We start from the raw sequence: 25895 nt of genomic DNA on the forward strand, positions 1-25895 counted from the left end.
CTGCATGATATCAGTCCAGGCTCTTCTGGCTTTCATAGTCTCTGTTGAAAAGTCAGGTGTGATTCTAATGGGTTTGCCTTTATATGTTACTTGGCCTTTTTCTCTTGCAGCTTTTAGTATTTTTTCTTTGTTTTGTATACTTACAGTTTTGATTATTATGTGGCGGGAGGATTTTCTTTTCTGGTCTAATTTATTGGGTGTTCTATAGGCCTCTTGTATTCTTATTGGCCTCTCCTTTAAGTTGGGGAAATTTTCTTCAATGATTTTGTTGAAAATATTTTCTGGGCCTTGGTGCAGGAAATCTTTTTCCTCTATTCCTATTATTCTTAGGTTTTGTCTTTTTATGTTGTCTTGAATTTTTTGGAAGGTCTGTGTCAGGAATTTTTTAGATTTAACATTTTCTTTGACAGATACATCTATTTCTTCCATTGTATATTCCACACCTGAGATTCTTTCTTCCATTTCTTGTAGCCTATTGGTTATGCTAACCTCTGTAGTTCGTGCTTTCTTCCCTAAGTTCTTTCTCTCCACAATTTCTTCCATTTGTGTGTTTTTTTTTTTTTAATTTTTCCAATTCTATATTCAGGTCTTGAGCTATTTTGTTGGTTTCCTTTCCCTGTCTGACTGTAGTTTCATGTTTTTCTGTCAATTCCTTCAGCTGTTTGTTTGAACAATCCACTGTTTCTTTTATTTCATTCAGTGATTTAAGCATTTCCTCTCTAAAGGCCACATACTTTCTGGCTTCAGCTTCTTCTTTTTCTTTTCGTATTTTATTTGTTTCCTCTGTTATCATCTTCTTGAGCATAGATGTTAGGTCGTCTCCTTGAATTTCATTTATGCTGGGGTGTCTAGGGCTATTTGCCCCTGGATAACTGGGTTCTCGAGATGCCATAATGTTCTGGCTTTTGTTGGTTGAACTTTTATGCTGTCCTCTACCCATTGGGCTATCTTAGTTGTTTGAATTTAGTTTCTGGTTGTTCCTGGACTGTTGTAGTGGAGAGAATCCCTTTGGCAGGAAGATGGTTTTTCCTCAAGGAAGCCTTCCCAGCTTTTTGGGTATAGTCCCTGGATGTCTGGTGTTTTTCAGGAGTTGCTACAGCTCACCTCAGGCATAGAGACCTGGGTGGTAACTGTGGTCCTGATTAGTCAAGAGGGCTCTCCTCTCACCGGGAGAAGTCCTGGGGGCAGTTGCCCTCCTGGGTTTCTTGCTGTAAATTTAGTGATCAGCTGCGGTAATCTGTGGTGGGTGAGTACTGCTCTGGTGTCTTGGGGCACTCAGTTCTGTCTGTTTGCAATCTGCAGTCTTCTAGACTTTCCCTAGGTGACCCCAGCAGCAAGGTTTCTTCCTTCTCTGTGGGGTCCTCTCCGGACAGGGGTTCCCAGTCCCTGTTGTACTGGGGCGCACAGCTTGTCTGTACTGCTGAGCTGAGTGCAAAGCTCTCTGCACGTGGCAGGAGCTCGGCTGTGATGGCGGCAGAGACCTTCCGGGGAGAGACTGGGTGACCTGCGATCAGACCCGCAACCCTGCTTCCCCGTGGGGTCCCCCCACGACTGGGACTCCCAGTCTCAGGTATCCTTGTGCCCACGGATCAGCCTGGAAAAGTGGCTGGGACATGCCGTTTGAAGCTCCAGCCTGGAGACCCAAAGCCTGTGTTACCCGGGATTTCTTCCAGGTTCTGGCTGAGTAGCTGTGAGTGGACCCGACTGATTCCCACGCCGTGGGAGCCTCCCCTCACCTGGGAAACACGATTGATGTAGTTTCAGGGTCCTGAGTTCAGTCTCCTGGTCTCTGCACGGAAAGTGCTGTCCTGCTCCTCAGATGCGCTGTTTTCCCAGAGCCGCCATCTTGGCTCCTCCCGCCTTCTTGTCACTTGAGTTTTTAACCTTTGCCATTCTGATAAGTGTAAAGTGAAATATCGGGTCATTTTGATTTGCATCTCTCTGATGGCTAAGCATGCTGAACTTCTCTTTAGGTGTTTCTTTGCCATTCTATATTCCTCTACAGAGAATTCTCTGTTTAGCTCCATATCTCATTTTTACATATTTGTACATATTTTTGTAGTTTTATCCTATATTATATGTCTAGTATCCCACAATTTCAAGCATCATCAAGGAGCTAGAGAAGAAATATGCAAGCTGATACCCCAGGTAGTTATTTTGTAAAACTGTTTTCTATGATGTTGACATATGAACACACTAACAATGTTATTTCATGTTTAGACCACCAGGAATTTAATATTTGTTCTATTAATCTTAGAAAAATAACAATTGGAATCATTACATTAACAATAAATTATTTCAAAATTGTAAGATGAATAGATGTACTATGCATTCTACCAGGTGTGTCCCAACAGAAACATCATAACTCGTAATGGACATTCATTACATTAGACATTATTATTGATCTTGTCATTTGCATACAAATTTCAAGTTATTCTATAATCATTATTTCTGAAACACATACCTATGCAATCATTTTACAGTTCAGTAAAGAGAGGCCTAATTATAATAAGCAAGTTTTTGTATTCTAATAGATGAAATATACATTGAAGCTTTTTCAAAATTGAACAGGGACTATCTCTGACATGAACTCTGTGGCTGGCTCTTTGACCACTGAGTGTGGAACAGCCTTGCCAGGCCACAGAGGAAGACAATGATGAACCAGTCCTGATGAGATCTGTTAAACTAGGGTCAGATAGAAGGGTAGGAGGATCTCCCCTATCAGTGGGCTTGGAGAAGGGCATTGGAGGAAAAGAGTGACTGAAGGTGTGATTGGGAGGGAATGAGGGAGGGGAGTACAGCTGGGATACAAAGCAAATAAACTGTAACTGATATAAAAAAGAGAGTTTTAGAATAAACAGCAAGAATCATTAATATAAAGTTTTGCAGCTACATTTTAAAACAAAGTCATGAGGGCTTTATTTTTATTTATTATTATTATTGACTAGGCTGTGTCTGAATGAATTAAACAGAATCATTAATCATCCTTTTACTCTGAACATCTCATATGCACAATTATGTAAGAAGAAGAAGCTTTCTTTTAACTAACACAAATAAATGATAACAAGATCAGTATACTTGAGGACAAAATTTTAGGAACCCCTCTATATCCACCTGGAAAATTTTTTGTTATGGATTCTGTATTACATGTGAGTGTTCACTATTAATCTGTGCATCATTATCTGTGCAGTGCTTCATGCACTGTTTTGACATTGCTGGCACCAAGCTATTACTCACTATGCCTTTGTCAAGTTGATGAACATATTTGATAAGTAAAATATGCTAAGATGTATGGGAAATAAGAGTTCTAAAGTGATCATTAATGATGGAAGACAGTAAGTACCAGTGGGAATCGTCTCATGCACACATTATACTTTCCCTCTACTCTATCTTCTCTGCTTCCCGTGAGTTGTAAATTCCTATGTCTTTATATAAAGGGGGAAACACCTGAAAAAGTATAGAAGGATGTAAGAGAAAATAGCTTTATGTACAAAGTTTCTTAAATTTCTGTTTGCTGAATAAAAACATGACTAATGATTTCAATTTCAAGTCTCTTGTACTAAACAAGAGTACTAAAGGAATCTACTTGGGCCCAGGTTATTGTGTAATCATGTTTTCCTCTGAAGCTATCTAGAGTGGAGTTGCTGAAGAAGGCATTTTGCAACAGCAGCATACCTTTTGCAATGTACAGCTTTGATTGTGCCTGAATAGAATTCACTTTTGAAGAACAAAATCATAGCAGTTTTATAAACTCTTAAAATATATACATATGTACATATATGTATGTGTGTGTGTGTGTAAAAGAAATTTGATCAAGTTACCTTGGAGTGAGAAGAGAATGCTTTACCTAACCACCTCATGCTAGCAAATAAAAGTCTCAAAGACCTCTCTTATCTGTGGACTAGAAGAGGGAGGGTGGATTTGGGAAAGGAGGAGTGAGGGATCTTCAGGTGGGATTCAAAGTGAATAAACTGTAATTAATAAAAAAATTAAAAAATAAGTTTTTTTTTTGTTCCAAAAAAGTCTCAATGGCAAGAATTGTACATTTTTGAGTTATTGACAGATGATGTCACATAAGCCCACAAGTATGACAGACTATTTTCAATACTGTTGGATATCTTCCAGAACTTGGGAATAATGCTTTATTGCTAAAGACAACACATATAAAAGTAATAGAACATGGAAAAACTAAGCTGGTACTCACCTGGAAGTTTCTCCCTGATGGCCAGCTTCCATGGTGCTACAGGGCAAGATACATGGTACTTGAGTAACAATGTAATCATCAGTTTTTCAAGCTATGAGTCCTATGTACTGCAGTAATGACCAGCCTGACATGAAATCTCAAATAGTGGAATGAATGTGGGAATAGTCAACCACTTTCTAAATTAGATCAAATGCCCATTCCATGAGGAAGAACCATAACTGATATTGTTAAAGGAGTTAAGAAACGAGGGAAAGATAGACTACCATTGACCTTAGCGACAAGCCCTATAACATTATTCTACTATATTGACATAGTATTTAAATATCTCCTAATGACTTATTAGTGTTGTCAACCCTCATTAGAGAAGCTCATTTTTATTGTAGGTGGCAACTAACACAGAGAGTCAAAGTGCAAAAATAAAGGTGGTTGAGTGTTCATCCCTAAATGGACATACATACTAAAGTTTTCCCACATTGCCAAGGGGTTTTCATAGTAAAAGGGGAAGAGAGATTTTTAAGGATCAGAGGAGCTAGATAAAACTAAGAAAACTGGGGCTGGAGAGATGGCTCAGTGGTTAAGAGCACTGCCTGCTATTCCAAAGGACCTGGGTTAGATTCTTAGCACCCATATGTCAGCTCACAACTGTTTGTAATGCCAGTTCCAAGGGATCTGACACCTTCACACTAATGCACATAAAAAAATTAAAAAAAAATATTTAAAAAAAAACTAAGAAAACTGTTTTTTAAATATAAAAAAAGGATTTTGAAAAATATGGATTCATAATACTTGTAAAATAATATACAAGATCTCTGCAAACTCAAACTAAATACTAAATACTAGTATCAGAAGGAGAAGGTGTAAGTGAATTTCCAACACTAATTCCAGGAACTTTAGGCATCTGATAGCTTCTGGGACAGGTAGAGTGAGTTTTTTGTTTTTGTTTTTTGTTGTTGTTTTTTTTTTTATGTTATGTTATGCAGGCTAACTACAATAAAGGACAATGCATGGAGAGGACCTAACACTTCAGTTCAGATGTAACCTATAGACTCAATATCCAAGTGGTGTCCCTAGTAAGGCAGGGGCTTTTTCTGGCATACTTACATTTTGAATGTAATAAATCTCTTCAGAGTTAGAAAATAATGTTACTTATATATGTCTTCATGGAAAACTATTTAATATTATGTAACTTCTTAATATCCTCATCCCTGGGGAAGACTGAACAGGTTATACAGATGTATCTAGGAATGTATATATCTATATACACACATGTATCTAACAATAATCAGTAAAAGGAGGCCATGGATTTTACCCAAAAGCAGGAGTATATGTGAGTTTTGAGAGGTAGGAAAGAGAATGGGAAAATGAAATAATTACATTTTCAAAAACAAAAATAATATTTTTATAAAAGAAAGAAAAAATAGCTAAAATGTATAAAAGCAGTGTTCTAGTGCACATCAAACAACTGTGAAAGAAATGAAATTTCAAACTATTTGTACAGAAATAATTTAGAAGACTTTGGTAATATAGTTAACATGATAAATTGCCTTGGTGGATGCAGTAGAATTATCCAAAACTTATACTATTCTGGTTCATAAAATAATGACAAGCAAAAGCCAATTACACAGAAGGTAAGTTAGTTTTAGATTTGACCTGTGTTCTAGTGCTTAATTTCAGTTTATGACTAAGGATAGTCAAATTGTAACTTTTGCATTCATGGAATTCTTTTAACTTATTCTTTTTAACATATAGGAACATAAGGAATTCTTATACGTATAATCAGTGTGACTAAGCAGTTGAAAATGCTCCAATATATCTGCAGTATTAAAATAATTCTTATATGGAATGAAGTTATATTTTTTGTTTAGTAAAATTAATAAGACGTGTACTTCATTAAAACAATTTATCATTCAGTACGAAGGCAACAGTCACTAATTCATTTTTAGAAAATTAAATAGTAAATGTATAGTGACTTGAGATCTCTCAAGTTATTCCATTTTTAAATTATTTTTAATATTAGTTACAGTTTGTTAACTTTGTATCCCAACTGTATCCCCCTCCTTATTTCCCTCCCTATCTCTCCCTCATCTCCTCCCTGCCCCTTTCCAAGTCCATTGATAGGGGAGGTCCACCTCCCCTTCCATCTAACCCTAGCTTATCAGGTTTCTTCAGGACTGGCTGTGATGCCCTCCTCTGTGGCCTAGCAAGGCTGCTCCTCCCTCCGGTGGTGGGGAGGTCAAAGAGCCAGCCATTGAGTTCATGTCATGTTCCCCTTACTAGGGTACCCACTTGGATACTGTGCTAACATGGGCTATATCTGAGCAGAGGTTCTAGGTTATATCCATACAGGGACCTTGGTTGAAGCTAGAGTCTCATAAAAGACACCTGGTCCCAGATATATTTGGTCCTTGTGGAGCTCCTGTCCTCTCCAGGTCATACTAACTCCCCCTTCTTTCATATGATTCCTTACACTCTGCCCAAGGTTTGGTTATGACTCTCAACACCTGCTTTGATACACTGCTAAGTAGAGTCTTTCAGAGACTCTCTGTGGTAGGCTTCTGTCCTGTTTCTTGTTTTCTCCTACTCCCAATGTCTGTCCCATTTGTCTTTCTAAGTAAGGATTGAACATCTTACTCTGGGTCCTCTTTCTTGTTTATCTTCTTTAGGTGTATAGATTTTAGTATATTTATCCTATCTTATAGGTCTAGTACCCACTTATAAGTGAGTATATACTGTGTGTGTCTTTCTGCTGCTGGGATGATCTTTTCAGGATGATCTTTTCTAGATCCCACCATTTACTTGCAAATTTCATGATTTCCTTGTTTTTAATCAGACAACTAGGAATAGTGCTTCCTCTAGATCCAGATATACCACTCCTACATATATATCCAAAAGATGCTCAAGTACACAACAAGGACATTTGCTTAACCATGTTTGTAGCAGCTTTATTCATAATAGCCAGAACCTGGAAACAACCTTGATGTCCATCAACAAAGGAATGGATACAGAAATTGTGGTACTTTTACACAAAGTTATTTCATTTATATATTAATTTTTAAAATATTTGTTTGTAGTTTGATTATCTTCACCTCTCTTTCCCCAACTCTTCCCAGGCTTATTTTTCTTCCTTTCACACACAATATGTGTCCTTTTTTATCCATGCCAATATCCATTGACCGTATATTCTTGGGTGTGTGGCCATCCACTGAAGCATCATAGATTTATTAAAATTACAGTCTTAGAGATAAGCCAACCTATCTTTTGCATGAAGCTAAGAATTACTATTATCTCCTCACCTAGAAATGGAACCCTTCTGCATACTGAGATTTTAGTCTAGCTTTGGCTTGCCTAGGTTGTGTGAATAATAGTGCAATGGGTGTGACTCGAATGTACAGCTGCCCTGCTGTGTCCAGAAGATACTCTTTTCTCATGATCATCCAACACATTCCAGCTCTTATGATTTCCTTCTCCTCTTCAAAGATGATTCCTAAACCTTTGGAGGAGGTCATTTGTAATAAATGTTCCATTTAGGAATGAATTGTTTGCATTTACTTATTCAATCTTGGATAGTGGTGGATCTTCTTGTTGCTCATAAATTATAAATAGAAATTCTCTGAAGAGATTTAAGATATGCCTTAATTAATATGTAAAATCAGAAGTCATTAGTGGTTGGTTAAATACTATGTCCAATTAGCAGTAAAATAGCATTAAATTTTCTATTGCCATCTATGATCTGTCTAACCATAGATTCTTGGAATGATAATGTTACAAAGCACGGGCTTTATCTTGTAGAATGTGCTTTACATAAGTTCAGAAAGTTATTGTTTACTTTTTTGAAAACCATGGCACTGTTTTACTACTGAGCAATGTCTTGTTAAGTGTATTGTATCCTTTGGGTTCATAATAGGTAATAACAATTATTAGTTTCTTTCCTTTGGTAGTGTGCATGGTAGCTTGCAGTACAAGGAAAGCTAACTAGTAAGGTTGGAGCTTTCCTGTCATAGAAAATTGTGCGTTTATATAAATTTAAAATAATAAATATAAATATACATATATGTAAGAATGTATAACAATTGATTTCTAATATTATTATCTGTCTATTTCAATGTAAAAGGTATGTAATATGCAAAAAGTATATGCAGAGTTTAATAATGGATGTACTTGTAATATGCAGCTCAGAAAAGTTATATTTTGCATTCTTCTTTCAAAAGAAACATCATTTATAATGTATATTCACTATTAGTCAGCAGTGAAATTTTACTATGGAATAAAAACACCAAAAATGTAAATTCATTTCCTTATTCTAATTCTATATATTAGGTATATATTAGACTTTATTTATGTAATCAGTTTTTTTTTAATGAACTGGCTCTATAACATTGAAAGTGAAAATATGCTCATATGTATGTTCTCATTTAAAAGATGTGAAACAACTTAGAATTTCAAAAGTAGAGGTTCCAAGATGGTGGAGACAAGTGTGCACCATATCTGAGGGGCAGAGGATCTAAGATTCCAAAGCTGACTACTCAAAATTTGAAAGACAGGTGGACCCAGTCTGTACACAGACCCAGTCTGTACAGGCTCCAAGAAAAATATAATCAAGGCTACTGACAACCAGAGATGTAGTGGCCAGCAAAAGAATACAATCTACAAAAACATCAATGAACTCAATTTTACAATAAAGAGACACAGACTAACAGAATGGTTGTAGAAACAGGTTCCAACATTCGTTGCATTCAAGTAACACACCTCTACAACAAGATAGTCACTACCTCAGAGTTAAGGGCTGGGAAAAGGTTTTCCACACAAACAGAATCAAGAAGCAAGTTGGAGTAGCCATCCTAATATGTAATAAAATAGACTTTCAACAAAATTTAACCAAAAGAGATGGAAAAGGACACTTCATTCTCATCAAAGTAAATATCCAACATGAGGACATCATAATCGTGAATATCTGTGCCCCAAATACAAGGGCATCTGCCCTTGTAAAAGAAACATTATTACAGCTTAATTCACATCAATAACAACACATTAAGAGTGGGAGACTTCAACACCCCACTCACACCAAGGGACAGGTTATTGAGAACAAAGCTAAACTGAATAACAATGACAATTACAGAGGTCTTAAATCAAATGGACCTATGAGATGTCTACAGAACTTTTTATCCAAATTCAAAAGAGTATGCCTTCTTCCCGGCACCTCATGGAACCTTCTCCAAAATTGACCATATATTTGGGTACAAAGCAAGCCTCAACAGACACAAGAAAATTGAAATAATTCGTAGTATCATTACAGACCACCATGGTCTAAAACTAGACCTCAACAATAACAGAAATAGCAAAAAGCCTACATACTCATGGAAATTGAATAACTCTCTACTCAGTGACAGCGAGGTCAGGGAAGAAATAAAGAAAGAAATTAAAGACTTCTTAGAATTCAATGAAAATGAAGGCAAATTTTATCCAAACTTATGGGACACAATTATAGCAGTGCTAAGAGGAATGTTCATGCAGTAAGTGCCTTCATGACGATATTCAAGACATCTAATATAAGCAACTTAATGGCCCACCTGAAAGTGCTAGGAAAAGAAGTAGAAGAAGAAAAAGCAGAGGAAGACTAGGAAGAGGAGGAGAGAAAGACAAAGAAGACGCACCCAAGAGGGATAGTTGGCTGGAATTAATCAAACTCAGAGCAAATTAGAAACAAAGAAACAATTCAAAGAATCAATAAAACCAAGAGCTGGTTCTTTGAGAAAATCAAAAAGACAAACAAACCCTTAACAAAACTGACTAAAGGTTGAGAGACACTATCAAATTCAACAAAATCAGAAATGAAAAGGGGGAAATAAGGACAGACACTCAGGAAATCCAAAAAATCATTAGGTACTATTTCAAAAGCCTATACTCCACAAAATTTTAAAATCTAAATGAAATGGACAATTTTCTTGATAAATTACATCAAACAAAGCTGAATCAAGATCAGGTAAATGAATTAAATAGTCCAGTATCCCCTAAGGAAAAAGAACCTGTCAGCAAAATTCCCCACTCAAAAACAAAACAAACAGAAAAAAAAGGCCCTATGGTTTTACCAGATCTTCAAAGAGGAGATAATTTCAATAGTCTACCAACTATTTCACAAAATAGGAAAAGAAGGATCATTACCAACCTCATTATTTGAGGCCACAGCCACCTTGATACCTAAACCACATAAAGAAACAGAATTTCATACCAATCTTTATTAGGAATGTTGATACAAAAACACTCAATAAAATACTCACAACCATATCCAAGAATATATCAAAGATATCATCCACCATGACCAAATAGGGTTCATACAAGGTATGCAGGCATAGTTCAATATACAGATCTCCATCAATATTATCCATTATGTAATAAAATGAAAGAAAAATAAAAACAACATGATCATCTCCTTAGATGCTGAAAAATCATTTCCAACACCTATTCATGCTTAGTCTTAGACAGATCAGGGATACAAGGCACCTACATAAACATAATAAAGGCAATATACAACAAGCTTATAGCCAACATCAAACTAAATGGATAGAAACTTAAATCAATACCTCTGAAATCAAGAAACCTTTCATTGCTGGTGGGAATTTAACTTGTACAACCACTTTGGAAATCAATCTGACACTTTCTCAGAAATCTGGGAATAGCTCATCTCAATACCTATCTATACCACTCCTGGGCATACATCCAAAGGATGCTCACCCATACACAAGGACATTTGCTCAGCTCTTTTCATAGCAGCTTTATTCGTAATAGCCAGAATCTGAAAACAACCTAGATATCCCTCCACAGAACAATGGACACAGAAATTGTGATACATTTACACAATGAAATTCTACTCAGCTATTGAAAACAAGGAAATCATGAAATTTGCAAGCAAATGGACAGTATTAGAAAGGATCATCCCTAGTGAGGTAACCCAGAAGCAGAAAGACACACTTGGTATATACTCCCTTTATAAGTAGATGTTAGCCATATAATATAGGGTAAATACTAAAATCTACAGACCTAAAAAAGCTAAACAAGGAGGACCAGAGGGAAGATTCAGAAGGGAAAACAGGACAGACACCTGAAGTAGTAGAAGTGAGGGAACAGGTTGGGAGCCTACAACAGATTTTCTCTAAAAGAGTCAACCCCTCAGTGGATCTAAGCAGAGGCAGAAGCTCACAGTCAAACTTCAGACAGATTTCAGGGAGTTGTGTGGAAGAAGGGAGATATGCAAGGACCTGTGCGGTGACAGGAGCCACACAAGGAAACCAACAAAGCCAAAAAATACTGAGCCCAGGGAGTACTGCAGAGACTCATTGATCAACCAAAGACGATGCATCCTGAGAACCTAAACCCCCTGCTCAAATTTAGTCCACAAACAGCTCAGTCTCCTTGATAACTTCTCCCTGTTGGGGAAATCTAGCCAGCCCACAGAGGGAAAAGATCCAGGCAGTCCTGATGGTACCTGATAGGCTATGGCCAGACGGTAAGGGAGGAGGACTTACCTATCAGTGGAACATGGGAGATAAATAGAGGTGTAAGAGGGAAGGAGGGTTGGACTGGAAGGAGATGAAAGAGATGGCTACAACTGGGATACAAAGTAAATAAATTAAAAAAATCAAATATAAAAAAAGAAAAGAAAACACAAAGTAGAAAACATGCACATATTCAACACAATTTTGTTAAACCTTTGATATAATAGCTTGTAAATAAATCTTCATAAAGTATGTTCTGATGTCATCATGCAAAAATAACTACTGTTTAGAAATAAACTATTAATAAAATATTCTGAACAATTTTTACAGGCAATTTTTTTAATTTGGTAAAAGCTATGTAAAGTAGCACCAACAAGTTCACATGTGCTTAGCAAAAGTCCTCATTCATAATTCCACTCATTATTACAGAATGCTTTCACAAAGAATAATCAGAATCAAAATATTACTAATATTTAGAAGTGTGCACTTTATTTCATCTCTTCTCTCTTTTTTTAGTAGTAGCCTATTTCTGCTCTTAGCTGCTTTTCATGACTTATCATTGCTTGTACATATCCAGGTTCCTCGAAGAGGTTCCTTGAAGCTGGCATTTCTTATACTTTCCTCATTTTGGTTACCTTGACAATATCCGTATACACGAATTGGGCGTTTTAAGAGACATCTCCAATGTGGTCCATTCCTGCTAATATAGCCAATTTTTACCTTTTTGAATCACAACATGATTTGGCAATACAATGAAGAGTTTATGAACTGTGTCAAATTCATTGACTATAAGAACATTGCCTTGATATAATACATCATTTGTCATTATCAAGGCAAAACATAAAAATGGTTCCACTGATATTTCAAAACAATAGTTTTTACTTTCAGGATGATTTATACCATAAAGCTTGCAGAAAAGCACATATTCAAAACAAACCACAAATATGTTCTGCACATGACATAGAAATGATCACAGGATAAGAGTGTTCTGGGAAATTACCACTTACAAAATAAAGTCTGAACATTTGGCATGTTGTCTAGATATACTATTCACATCAATAACCTAAGGCAAACCAGGTTGCCCATTCCAAGAAGCCATTTTCAAATAAGGCAGGAAAACAGAAAGCTCCTGAAAAACATCACTGCAAATCATCCGTTTGAGGTCAATTTGATTTGTAATGATGGAGAAATGGAGTAAAGACTCAGAGCACGGACTTTAAAAGGAGTCAATTCACTTAAAAAAACTATATATGATAGCTTGTTATTTCATAAAATATTAGACAAAATAAAATAATTTCTTAAACTTTAGATTATAATAGTTAAGAAAATGCTTTGCTAAAAACTCAAAATTTTACTTTACTTTTGATCATGTTATCATCATAGATTTAAGAATTTCTTTCAGGGGGGAAAAGCATGAAGTCAGATAGATATGAAGTTGAGGAATCTGGAAGGAATTGAAAGAGAGAAAAATATGATCAAAATAGATTGTATGAACAAATTTTCATGTTGAAAAAAATCCTTTATATATTACATTTGAAATTTTTATTTCTATTTCAAATGTGTTCTGTATCTTTCTAAAATATTTAGTTATCACTGGTACATTTAATGTAGGCAAAGCAGGTTGTAATACAATTTTCATTTCTCTCCAATTAATTTTAAATCCTGAGACAACATGGGGATGAAATGCTGTCTCGGGCTTGCATAGGCATATAAGTATTTCATTAAGAAAGTTTGAGCCATTTCCATTTGGTATAAAAAGCTGATTCAAATCAATGGTTTCCCACATTTTAGAAAAACGAGGAAGAAAAAATATTACAAAGTATTTCATTGCTGTTGCTTTGCAAAATTCTGATTAGATGATCATGTCTCATTGGTTAGATTATTTATGAAGCTAATTGTGATTATGAGTGGACATAGTCATCTTTGTTATCACCCTTAGAAAATATTCCATAGAGAGGATTTCAGAGAGGAAAACATCAAATATTTTCCTTAACCACATTTTTCTTTTGATAAAATACAGCTCTAGAGGTTAATGTGACCATTAAACATTCACTGTACATAAAACTCATAGAACATTACTTTAGACAGTCAATGAGCTTATAATGTTCTAGCTATTATTATAGCTAACAGTGTTATATTTCATAATAATCTATCACAATGAGACAATAAACAGAAGGGGAAGATAGAAAGACCTGGAGGGAACAGGAGCTCCACAAAGGGAGCAACAGAACCAAAAAATCTGGACACAGGATTCTTTTCTGAGACAGATACTCCAAACAAGGACCATGAATGAAGATAACTTAGAACCCCTGCACAGAAGTATCCCAAGGCAGCTCGGTATCCAAGAGGGTTCCCCAATAATAGGACCAGGGACCATCTCTGACATGAACTCATAGGCTAGCTCTTGGATCACCTCCACCTGAGGGGGAGCAGCCATGCCAGGACACAGAGGAAGAAAAAGAAGCCAGTTCTGATGAAGCCTGATAGACTATGGTCAGATGGAAGGGGAGGAGGACCTCCCCTATCATTGTCTGTTTAGTTGACAGAACAGAACTCATTTAACTAAAAGTGATGTGTTTCCAGTTGTCAGGGTTCATGTGGTAGAAACAGATATTTTGCTTGTTCTTCATAACTTGTATGAAAAGAGTTGACATTTTTATTTTATTTTTATTTTTTAAAAATATTAATTACATTTTATTCACTTTTTATACCCCTGTGGTTCCCTCCCTCCTCCCATCCCAATTCCTCTACTTCTCCACCCTCTGCATGCATGCCCCTCCTCAAGTTCACTGATTGGGAAGGGCTTCTTTTCCTCCCTAGTCAATTAGGTCTCATCAGGAGTGGCTGCAGTGTTTTCTTCTGTGCCCTGGTAATGTTGCTTCCCCCTCAGGGGGAGGTAATTAAAGAGCTGGTCAATCAGTTCATGTCAGGGACAGTCATTGTTCCTATTACAATGGAATCCACTTGGATACTGAACTGCCATGGACACATGGCACAGATACATGCCACAATTACATCTGTGCAGGGGTCTCCCTTAGGTTATCTCCACGCATAGTCCTTGGTTGGACTATCAGTCTCAGGAAAGACCCCTGTGCTCAGAATGTAAACTTGTACAACCACTCTCAAAGCAATCTGGCACTTCCTAAGACAACTAGGAATAGCTCTTCCTCAAGATCCAGCTATACAAATCCTAGACATATACCCAAAAGATGCTCAACTACACAATAAGGACGTTTGCTCAGCCATGTTTGTAGCAGACTTATTTGTAATAGCCAGAAGCTAGAAACAGCTCAGATACCCCTCAGTGGAGGAATGGATACAGAAATTGTGGTACATCTACACATGAAATATTACTCAGCAATAAAAAACAAGGAAATCATGAAATTTGCAGGTGAATGGTGGAATCTAGAAAAGATCATCCTGAGTGAGGAATCCCAGAAGCAGAAAGACACACATGGTATATACTCACTCATATAGACATATAATATAGGACAAACCTGCTACAATCTGTACACCTAAAGAAACTAATCAAGAGGGGGACTCTTGCTAAAATGCTTAATGCCTATCCAGAAAGGCAAAGAGGATGGACATCAGAAGAAGGAGAAAAGAGGAAAAAAGTCAGGAACCTGACACAGAAGACCTCTGAAAGGTTCTGCCCTGCAGACTATCAGTGCAGATGCTGAGACTTATGGCCAACTGTTGGGCAGAGTGCAGGGAATCTTAGGAAAGAAGTGGAAAACAGTAAGTTCTGGAGAGAACAGGAACTCCACAAGGAGAGTTGACTTTTTTATTTTTTCAATTAAATTTTTATTTTTTTACATTAATTACATTTTATTCGCTTTGCATCCCAGCTGTAGATCCCTCACTCATTCCCTCCGAATCCCATCATCCCTCCCTCATCTCCTCCCATGCCCTTCTCCAAGTCTACTTATAGGGGAGGTCCACCTCCCCTTCCATCTGACCCTAGCTTATTAGGTCTCATCATCACTGGCTGCAATGTCCTCCTGTGTCCTAGCAAGGTTGTTCCTCCCTCAGGAGGGAAGGGTCAAAGAGCCAACCACTGAGTTCATGTCAGAGACAGTTCCTCTTCCCTTAACTAGGGAACCCACTTGGATTCTGAGCTGCTATGGGCTACATCTGAGCAGGGGTTACCAGTTATATCCATTCATGGTCCTTGGTTGGAGTATCAGTCTCAGAAAAGAACCCTGTCCCAGATATTTTGGTTTAGGTGTTCTCCTTGTGGAGCTCCTGTCCTCTCCAGGTCTTATTATCTCCCAATTCTTTAATAAGATTCGCTGCACTCTGTCCAAAGTTTGGTTATGAGTCTCAGGATCTGCTTTGTAAAGTCTTTCAGAGGCCCTCTGTGGAAGGCTCCTGTCCTGTTTCCTGTTTTCTCCTTCTTCCAATGTCCATCCTATTTGTCTTTCTGAGGATCTTACCCAGGGTCCTCTTACTTGCTTTAGCTTCTTTAGGTGTAAAGATTTTAGTATGTTTATCCAATGTTACATGTCTAATATTCACTTCTAAGCAAGTATATACTGTGTGTGTATTTCTGCTTCTGGGATGCCTCACTCAGTATGATCTTTTCTAGATCCCACCACTTGCCTGCAAATTTTATGATTTCCTTGCTTTTAATTGCTGAGTAATAATACATTGTGTAATGTACCACAATTTCTGTATCCATTCTTTAACTGAGGGACATCTGGGTTGTTTCCATATTCTGGCTATTATGAATAAAGCTGCTATGAACATGGTTGAGCAAATGTCCTTATTGTATACTTGAGCATCATTTGGATTTATACCAAAGTATAAATAGTATTAGTAAATACTATTTATAATAGTAAATAGGAGTAGTATTGCTGGAATTGAGAAAGCACTATTGCTAATTGTCTGAGAAAGCACCAGATTGATTTCCAAAGTGGTTGTACAAGCTTACATTCCCACCAGCAATGGAAGAGGGTTCCCCTCTATCCACAACCTCTCCAGCATTTGTTGACATTTGAGTATTTGATATTAGCCACTCTGATAAGTATAAGGTGAAATCTCTGGGTTGTTTTTATATGCATCTTCTTGATGGCTAAAGGAATTGAACATTTCTTTAAGAATTTCTCTGCCATTTTGTATTCCTCTTCAAAGAATTCTCTGTTTAGCTAAGTACCTTATTTTTTAATTAGATTACTTGATTTGTTGTTTTTTAAAATTCTTTAGTTCTTTATATAATCTGAATATTATATAGCCCTTTGTCAGATATGGGGTTGGTGAAGATCCTTTCCCAGTCTGTTGGCTGTCTATTTGTTCTGATGACAGTGCCTTTTGCTTTACAAAAGCTTTTCATTTTCATGAGGTCCCATTTATTGATTGTTGCTCTTAGAGCCTGTCCTGTGCCAATGAGTTCTAGGCTCTTCCCCAGTTTTTCTTCTAACCGATTTAGTTTCTCTGGTTTTATATTGAGGTCTTTGATCCACTTGGACTTCAGTTTTGTGCAGGGTGATAAGTATGGATCTATTTTCATCTTTCTACATGTAGACATCCAATTGGACCAGCACCATTTGTTGAAGATGCTGTATTTTTTCCACTGAATGGTTTTGGAATCTTTGCAAAAATCAGGTATTCATAGGTGTGTGGGTTGTACAGAATCTATTGTTGTACAGAGTCGTTTTGGAAATTCTGGGTTTTTTCTTTTTCCATATGTAGTTGAGAATTTTTTTTCAAGTTCTATAAAGAATTGCATTGGTATTTTGATGGGATTCCATCTGTAGATTGCTTTTGGCAGAATGGCCATTTCCACTATGTTAATCCTACTGATCCATGAGCACCGGATATCTTTCCGTCTTCTGATATCTTCTTCAATTTCTTTCTTTAGAGACTTCAAGTTATTTTCAAACAGGTCTTTCACTTGCTTGGTTGGAGTCACACCAAGGAATTTTACTTTATTACTGGCTATTGTGAAGAGTGTTGTTTCCCTAATTTCTTTCTCAGCCTTTTTGTCTTTGGTATACAGGATGGCTTCTGAGGTTTTTTTGTGTGTTTGTTTGTTTGTTTGTTTGAATTAACTTTGTATCCAGCCACATTGCTGAAAGTGTTTTATCAGCAGAAGGAATTCTCTGGTTATGTTTTTGGTCTCTCATCTATATTATCATATCATCTGCAAATAGTGATACTTTGACTTTTTCCTTTCTGAATTGTATCCCCTTGATCTCCTTTAGTTGTCTTATTGCTCTAGCCAGGACATCAAGTACTATGTTGAAGAGATATGGAGAGAGTGGGCTGCCTTGACTTGTCCCTGATTTCAGTAGTATTGATTCAAGTTTCCATTTAGTTTGATGTTGGCTATAGGCTAGGTGTATATTGCCTTTACTATGTTTAAAGATGAATGGGTGTTGGATTTTGTCAAATCCTTTTTTGGCATATATGGATATCGTCATGTGGTTTTCCTTTTCAGATTGTTTATAAGGTGGATTACATTGATGGATTTCCTTATATTGAACCAGCCTTGCATGCCTGGGATGAAGCCTACTTGGTCATGGTGGATGATATCATTTATGTGTTCTTGAATTCGGTTTGCAAATATTTTATTGAATATTTTTGCATCAATATTCATAAGAGATATAGGTCAGAAGTTCTCTCTTTTTTTATTAGGTCTTTGTGTATTTTAAGTAACAAGGTGACTGTGGATTCATAGAATGAGTTTGGTAATGTTCCTTTTGTTTCTATTTTGTGGAATATTTTGAAGAGAACTAAAGTTAGCTCTTCTCTGAAGGTCTGGTAGAATTCTGCACTGAAACCATCTTGCCCTGCGGATTTTTTGGAAGGGGAAGTTTTGATGACTCCTATTTCCTTGGGTGATATAGGAATATTCAATCTATTTACATGATCTTCATTTAATTTTGGTAAATGGAATCTATCAAGAAAATTGTCCATTTAATTTAGATTTTCGAATTTTGTGGTATTTAGGCTTTTGCAGTAAGAACTAATGATTGTTTGGATTTCCTCAGTGTCTGCTGTTATATCCCCCTTTTTGTTTCTGATTTTGCTGACTTGGATAGTTTCTCTTTGTGTCTTAGTTAGTTTGACTAAGGGTTTGTCTATCTTGTTTATTTTCTCAAAGAACCAGCTCTTGATTTCATTGATTCGTTGAATTGTTTTATTTTTTTCTAATTTATTGATTTCTGTCCTGAGCTTGAGTATTTCCAGCTGTCTACTCCTCTTGGGTGTGTCTGCTTGTTTTTTGTTGTTGTTGTTGTTGTTTTCTTAGTTAGCTATTAAGTGGCTTGTATGTGATGTTTCAAATTTATACTTGAAGGCACTTAGTGCTATCAACTTTCTCCTTAGCACAGCTTTTATTGTGTCCCTTAAGTTTGGGTATGTTGTTCCTTAATTTTCATTAAATTGTAGGAAGTCTTTAATTTCTTTTTTGATTTCTTCCCTGACCCAGCTCTTATTGAGTTGTGCAGTTTCCGTGTATGTGTAGGCTTTTGGCTATTTCTGTTTTTGGTGAGGTCCAGCTTTAGACCCTGGTGGTCAGATGGGATACAAGGGATAATTTCAATCTTCTTGTATCTGCTGAGGCTTGCTCTGTGACCAACTACATGAACTATTTTGGAGAAGGTTCCACGAGGTGCTGAAAAGCCTTTCTCTTTTGAATTTGGGTGAAGAGTTCTGTAGACATCTATTAGGTCCATTTGATTTAGGGCCTCTGTGAGTACCCTTATTTTCCTGTTTAGCTTCTGTCTGGATGATATAACCCTTGGTGACAGTGGAGTTTTGAAGTCTCCCACTATTAAGGTGTTCGAATCTATGTGTTATTTCAGCTTTAACAGTGTTTCATTTACAAATGTAGATGGTCATGTATTTGGAGCATAGATGTTCAAAATTGTGACATCCTCCTGGTGGAATTTTCTTCTGATGAGAATGAGGTGCCCGGCCTCATATTTTTTGATTAATTTTGGTTGAAAGTCTATTTTATTAGATATTAGGCTAACTACCCCAGCTTGTTTTCTGGGTCTATTTGCTTGAAAACCCTTTTTCCAACTTTAACTCTGAGGTAGTGTGAATCTTTGTTGTAGAGGTGTGTTTCTTGGATGCAGCACAATGTAGGATCCTGTTTCTGCAACCACTGTTAGTCTGTGTTTTTTATTGGAGAGTTGAATCCATTGAAGTTGATATATAATACTGACCAATGAATGTTAGTTCCTTGTATTGTGGAGTTGGTAGTGTTACTGTAATTCACTGTGTTTTTCTTTTATTTTACGGGGAGGGTAATTATCTGTATCCTATGTTTTCTTGGATGTAGTTGTTTTCCTTGGATTGGAGTTTTCCTTCTAGTATCTTCTGCAGGGCTGGTTTTATGTGTCGATATTGTTTTAAGTTTTTTTCATGGAAATTTTGTTTTTTCCATCTATGTTCATTGAAAGCTTTGCTGGGTTGGTATCTGTGGTCTCTTAAGTCTGTATGACATCTGTCCAGGCCCTTCTGGCTTTCTTATTTTCTGATGAGAAGTCTGATTATCTTTTGAAGTCTGAAGTGTGATTCTGATAGGTCTATCTATATATGTTACTTGACCTTTTTCCCTCGCTGCTTTTAATATCTTTTCTTTGTTCTATAGATTTAGTGTTTTTACTATGATGTGACATGTGAAGTTTCTTTTCCCGTTTAGTCTATTTGGTGTTCTGTTGGAGTTTTTTATGTTTATGGACATCTCTTTCTTTAAATTGGAAAATTTTTCATCTGTGATTTTCTTGAAGATATTTTCTGGACCTTGGACCCTGGTATCTTCTTTTTCATCAATTCCTATTACTCTTAGATTTTGCCTTTTCATGGTGTCCTTGATTTCTTGGAGGTTTTGTGTTTTTGACTTTTCTGACTTTACTTTTTCTTTGAGAGAAGTATCAATTTCTCCATGTGTATCTTCAGCACCAGAGATTCTCTCTTTCATCCCTTGTACTCTATTGGTGATGCTTACCTTTGTGTTTCCTGATCTAGCTCTAGGATATAGCTCTAGCTCTAAAGTTCCTCAATTCTAGGGTATTCTCTAATTGTGTTTACTTTACTGATTCTAATTCTGTTTTCATGCCTTGCACCATTTCCTTTTTCTGTTTTAAATGTGAATTCCTGTCTCTCTATGATGGTCTCTATCATTTTTTTTTACACTTTATTCACTTTGTATCCCCGCATAAGCCCCTCCCTCTGCCCCTCCCAGTCCCACCCTCCCTCGCCCTTCTTGATGCATGCCCCTCCCCAAGTCCACTGATAGGGGAGGTCCTCCTCTCCTTCCTTCTGATCTTAGTCTAACAGATCATATACAGAGAGGCGGCATTGTCATCTTCTGTGGCCTGGTAAGACTGCTCTCCCCTCAGGGGGAGGGGATCAAAGAGCAGGCCTATCAGATTATGTTGGAGGCAGTCTCTCTTCCTATTACTATGTAACCCAATTAGACACTAAACTGCCATGGGTTACATCTGCCCAGGGATTCTAGGTTATCTTCATGCCTGGTACTTGTTTGGAGTATGGGTCTCTGGGAAGACCCCTGGGTTCAAATCTTCTAGTTTTATTGCTCTCCTTGTGGGGGTCTTGTCCTCTCCATATGCTACTATTTCCAACTTCTTACATAAGATTCCATGCACTCTGCCCAACAGTTGGACATAAAGTCTCAGCTTCTGCTTTGATAGTCTGCAGGGCAGAACCTTTCAGAAGCCCTCTGTGGCAGGTTCCTAGGTTGTTTCCTGCTTTCTTCTTCTTCTGATGTTCATCCTCATTGCCCTTCTGGATGGGGATTGAGCGTTTTAGTCAGAGTCCTCTCTCTTGATTAGTTTCTTTAGATAGACAGATTTTAAGTTTATCCTATAAGTCTATGTGAGTGAGTATATACCATGTGTGTCTTTCTGCTTCTGGGACAGCTCATTCAGGATGATCCTTTCCAGATCCCACCATTTACCTGCAAATTGCATGATTTCCTTATTTTTCATTGCAGAGTAATACTCCATTGTGTAGATGTATGAAAATTTCTGCATCCACTCTTCAGTTGCGGGGCATCTGGGCTTTTTCCACCTTCTGGCTATTACAAATAAGGCTGATACAAATGTGGATGAGCAAATGTCCTTATTGTGTACTTGAGCCTCTTAGGGAGCCTAGGAGTAGTATGGCTGGATCTTGAGGAAGCGCTATTCCTAGTTGTCTGAGAAAGCCCCAAATTGATTTCCAGAGTGGTTGTACAAGTTTACATTCCCACCAGCAGAGGAGGACGGTTCCCGTTTCTCTGCAACCTCTCCAACATGTATTGCCACTTGAGTTTTCATCTTGGCCATTCTGATGGATGTAAGATGAAATATCAGGGTTGTTTTGATTTGCATTTCCCTGATGGCTAATGACATCAAGCATTTCTTTAAGTCTTTCTCTGCCATTCCAAATTCATTTACAGAGAATTTTCTGTTTAGCTCTGTTCCCCATTTTTTAATTGGATTACTTGGTTTGCTGCTTTTCATCTTCTTTTGTTCTTTATGTATGCTGGATTTTAGCCCTCTGTCAGATAAAGGGTTAGCCAAGATTCTTTCCCAATCTGTAGTCTGTCGTTTTGTTTTGATGACAGTGTCCTTTGATTTACAGAAGTTTTCAGATTCATGAGGTCCCATTTATTGATTGTTGATCTTAGAGCCTGGGCTATTGGTGTTCTGTTCAGGAAGTTGTCCCCTGTGCCAATGAGTTCTAGGGTATTTCCCACTTTATTTTCTAGCTGATTTAATGTGTCTGGTTTTATGTTGAGGTCTTTGATCCACTTGGACTTCAGTTTTGTGCAGGGTGATAAGTATGAATCTATCTTCATTTTTCTACATGTAGACATCCAGTTGGACCAGCACCATTTGTTGAAGATGCTATCTTTTTCCACTGTATGGTTTTGGCATCTTTGTCAAAAGTCAGGTGTCCATAAGTGTGTGGGATTATTTCTGGGTCCTTTGTTCGGTTCCATTGATCCACCATTCTGTTTCTATGCCAGTACCATGCAGTTTTTATAACTGTTGCTCTATAGTACAGCTTGAGATTAGGGATGGAGATACCTCCAGAAGATCTTTTATTGTAGAGGATGGTTTTAGAAATTCTGGGTTTCTTGTTATTCCATACCAAGCTGAGAATTTTTATTTCCAGGTCTGTAAAGAATTGTGTTGGAAATTTGATGGGAATTGCATTAAATCTGTAGATTGCTTTTGGTAAGATGGCCATTTTTACTATGTTAATCCTGCCAAGCCATGAGCTTGGGAGATCTTTCCATCTTCTTATATCTTCTTCTAATTCTTTCTTCAGACTTGAAATTTTTTTCGTACAAGTCTTTGACTTCCTTGGTTAGGGTTACACCAAGATACTTTATGTCATTTGTGGCTATTGTGAAGGGTGTTGTTTCCCTAATTTCTTTCTCAACCCTTTTGTCTTTTATATACGGGAGGGCTACTGATTTTTTTTGAGTTAATTTTGATTTGGCCACTTTGCTGAAGGTGTTTATCAGCTGTAGGAGTTCCCTGGTAGAGTTTTTGGGGTTGCTCAGGTATACTATTTTATCATCTGCAAATAGAGATAATTTGACTTCTTCCTTTCAAATCTGTATCTCCTTGATCTCCTTCAACTGTCTTATTGCTCTAGCAAGGACTTCCAGCACTGTGTTGAAGAGATATGGAGAGAGTGGGCAGCCTTGTCTTGTCCCTGATTTCAGTGGGATTGATTTAAGTTTCTCTCCATTCAGTTTAATGTTGGCTGTAGGCTTACTGTATATAGCCTCGACTATGTTTAGATATGTGCCTTCTATCCCTAATCTCTCCAATACTTTAAACATGAATGGATGTTGGATTTTGTCAAATGCTTTTTCATCATGTAGGGAGATGATCATGTGGTTTTTTTCTTTCAGTTTGTTAATATGGTGGATCACATTGATGGTGGTTCTGTATATTGAACCACCCCTGCATACCTGGGATGAAGCCTACTTGGTCATAGTAGATAATATCTTTGATGTGTTCTTGTATTCAGTCTGCAAGTATTTGGTTGAGTATTTTTGCATCAATGTTCATAAGGGACATTGGCCTGAAATTTTCTTTCTTCGTTGAGTCTTTGTGAGGTTTAGGTACCAAGGTGACTGTAGCTTCATAGAATGAATTTGGTAATGTTCCTTCTGTTTCCATTTTGTGGAATAGTTTGAAGAGAATTTGAATTAGCTCTTCTTTGACAGTCTGATAAAATTCTGTGCTGAAACCTTCTGGTCCTGGGCTTTTTTTTTTTTTTTTTGGATGGGAGACTTTTGATGACCACTTCTATTTCCTTGGGGGATATAGGACTATTTGATTGATTTACCTGGTCCTGATTCAGCTTTGGTGAGTCAAATCGATCAACAAAATTGTCCATATCATTTAGATTTTCAAATTTTGTGACATGTAGACTTTTGAAGTAAGTCCTAATGATTGTTTGGATTTCCTCAGTGTCTGTAGTTATGTCTCCCTTTTCATTTCTGATTTTGTTGATTTGGGTGGTGTCACTCTGCCTTTTAGTTAGCTTGGCTAAGGGTTTGTCGATCTTGTTGATTTTCTCAAAGAACCAGCTCTTTATTTCATTGATTCTTTGAATTGTTTTATTTGTTTCTAATAGATTGATTTCAGCCCTGATTTTGATTATTTCCAGCTGTCTACTCCTTTTTTGTGTTTCTGCTTCTTCTTTTTCTAGGGTTTTTCAGTTGGCCATTATGTTGCTTGAATGAGCTGTCTCGAATTTCTTCTTGAAGGCACTTAGTGCTATGAACTTTCCTCGTAACACTGCCTTCATTATTTCCCACAAGTTTGGGTATGTTGTGTCTTCATTTTCATTGAGTTCTAGGAAGGTTTTTATTTCTTTTTTTATTTCTTCCCTGACCCAGCTGTCATTTAGTAACAAGTTGTTCAGTTTCCATGTGTATGTAGGCTTTTTGTTAATTCTGTTGTTGTTGAAGTCCAGCTTTATTCCATAGTCATCAGACAGGATACAAGGGATTATTTAACTCTTCCTGTATCTGTTGAGGTATGCTTTGTAACCAACTATATTGTCTATTTTGGAGAAGGTTCCATGAGGTGCTGAGAAGAAGGTAAATTCTTTTGTGTTTGGGTGTAAGGTTCTGTAAATGTCTATTAGGTCCATTTGATTCATGACCTCTGTTAGAGACATTATTTCTTTGTTTAATTTCTGTTTTGTTGACCTGTACTTTGTTGAGAGTGGGGTGTTGAGGTCTTCCACTATTAATGTGTGGGGATCTACATGTGTTTTAATTTTATCAATGTTTCTTTTACAAATGTGGGTGCTCTTGTATTGGGGGCGTAGATGTTCAGGATTGTGATGTCTTCCTGTTGGAATTTTCCCTTGATGAGTATCAAGTGTCCTTTCCCATCTCTTTTGATTAATTTTGGTTGAAAGTCTATTTTATCAGATATTAGAATGGCTACTCCTGTTTGCTTCTTGGGTCCATTTGCTTGGAAAGTCATCTTCCAACCCTTTACCCTCAGGTAATGTCTATCATTGTGCCTTAGGTGTGTTTCTTGTATGCAACAGATTCCAGGGTTTTGTTTACGTATCCATTCTTTTAGTCTGTGTCTTTTTATTGGAGATTTGAGTCCATTGATGTTGAGAGAGATTAATGACCAATGGCTGTTAGATCCTCTGATTTTGATGTTGGCTGTAGTCATAATATTGTGTGCTTGGTTGCTTTTTTTTTTACTGTAGTAAGTTTAATTATTTCCTGTGTTTTCTGGAAAGAAGCTAATTTTGGGGGGCTGTATTTTCCCTTCCAGTGTCTTCTGTAATGCTGGATTTGTGTGCAGGTATTGTTGAAATTTGTTTTTGTCATTGAATATCTTGTTTTCTCCATCTATGAGGACTGAGAGTTTTGCAGGGTATAGTAGCCTGGGCTGACATCTGTGTTCTCTTAGGATCTGCATGATATCTGTCCAGGCCCTTCTGGCTTTTTATGTTACTTGGCCTTTTTCCCTTGCAGCTTTTAGTATTTTTTCTTTGTTCTATATACTTAATGTTTTCATTATTATGTGGAAGGAGGATTTTCTTTCTGGTCAAATTAAATGGGTTTCCTGTAGGCCTCTTGTATTCTTATTGGTCTCTCCTTTATCTTGGGGACATTTTCTTCAATGATTTTGTTGAAAATATTTTCTGGGCCTTAGATCAGGGAATCTTCTTTTTCCTCTATT

This window comes from Meriones unguiculatus, chromosome 20, assembly GCF_030254825.1.
Source record: "Meriones unguiculatus strain TT.TT164.6M chromosome 20, Bangor_MerUng_6.1, whole genome shotgun sequence".
Classification (NCBI taxonomy): Eukaryota; Metazoa; Chordata; class Mammalia; order Rodentia; family Muridae; genus Meriones; species Meriones unguiculatus.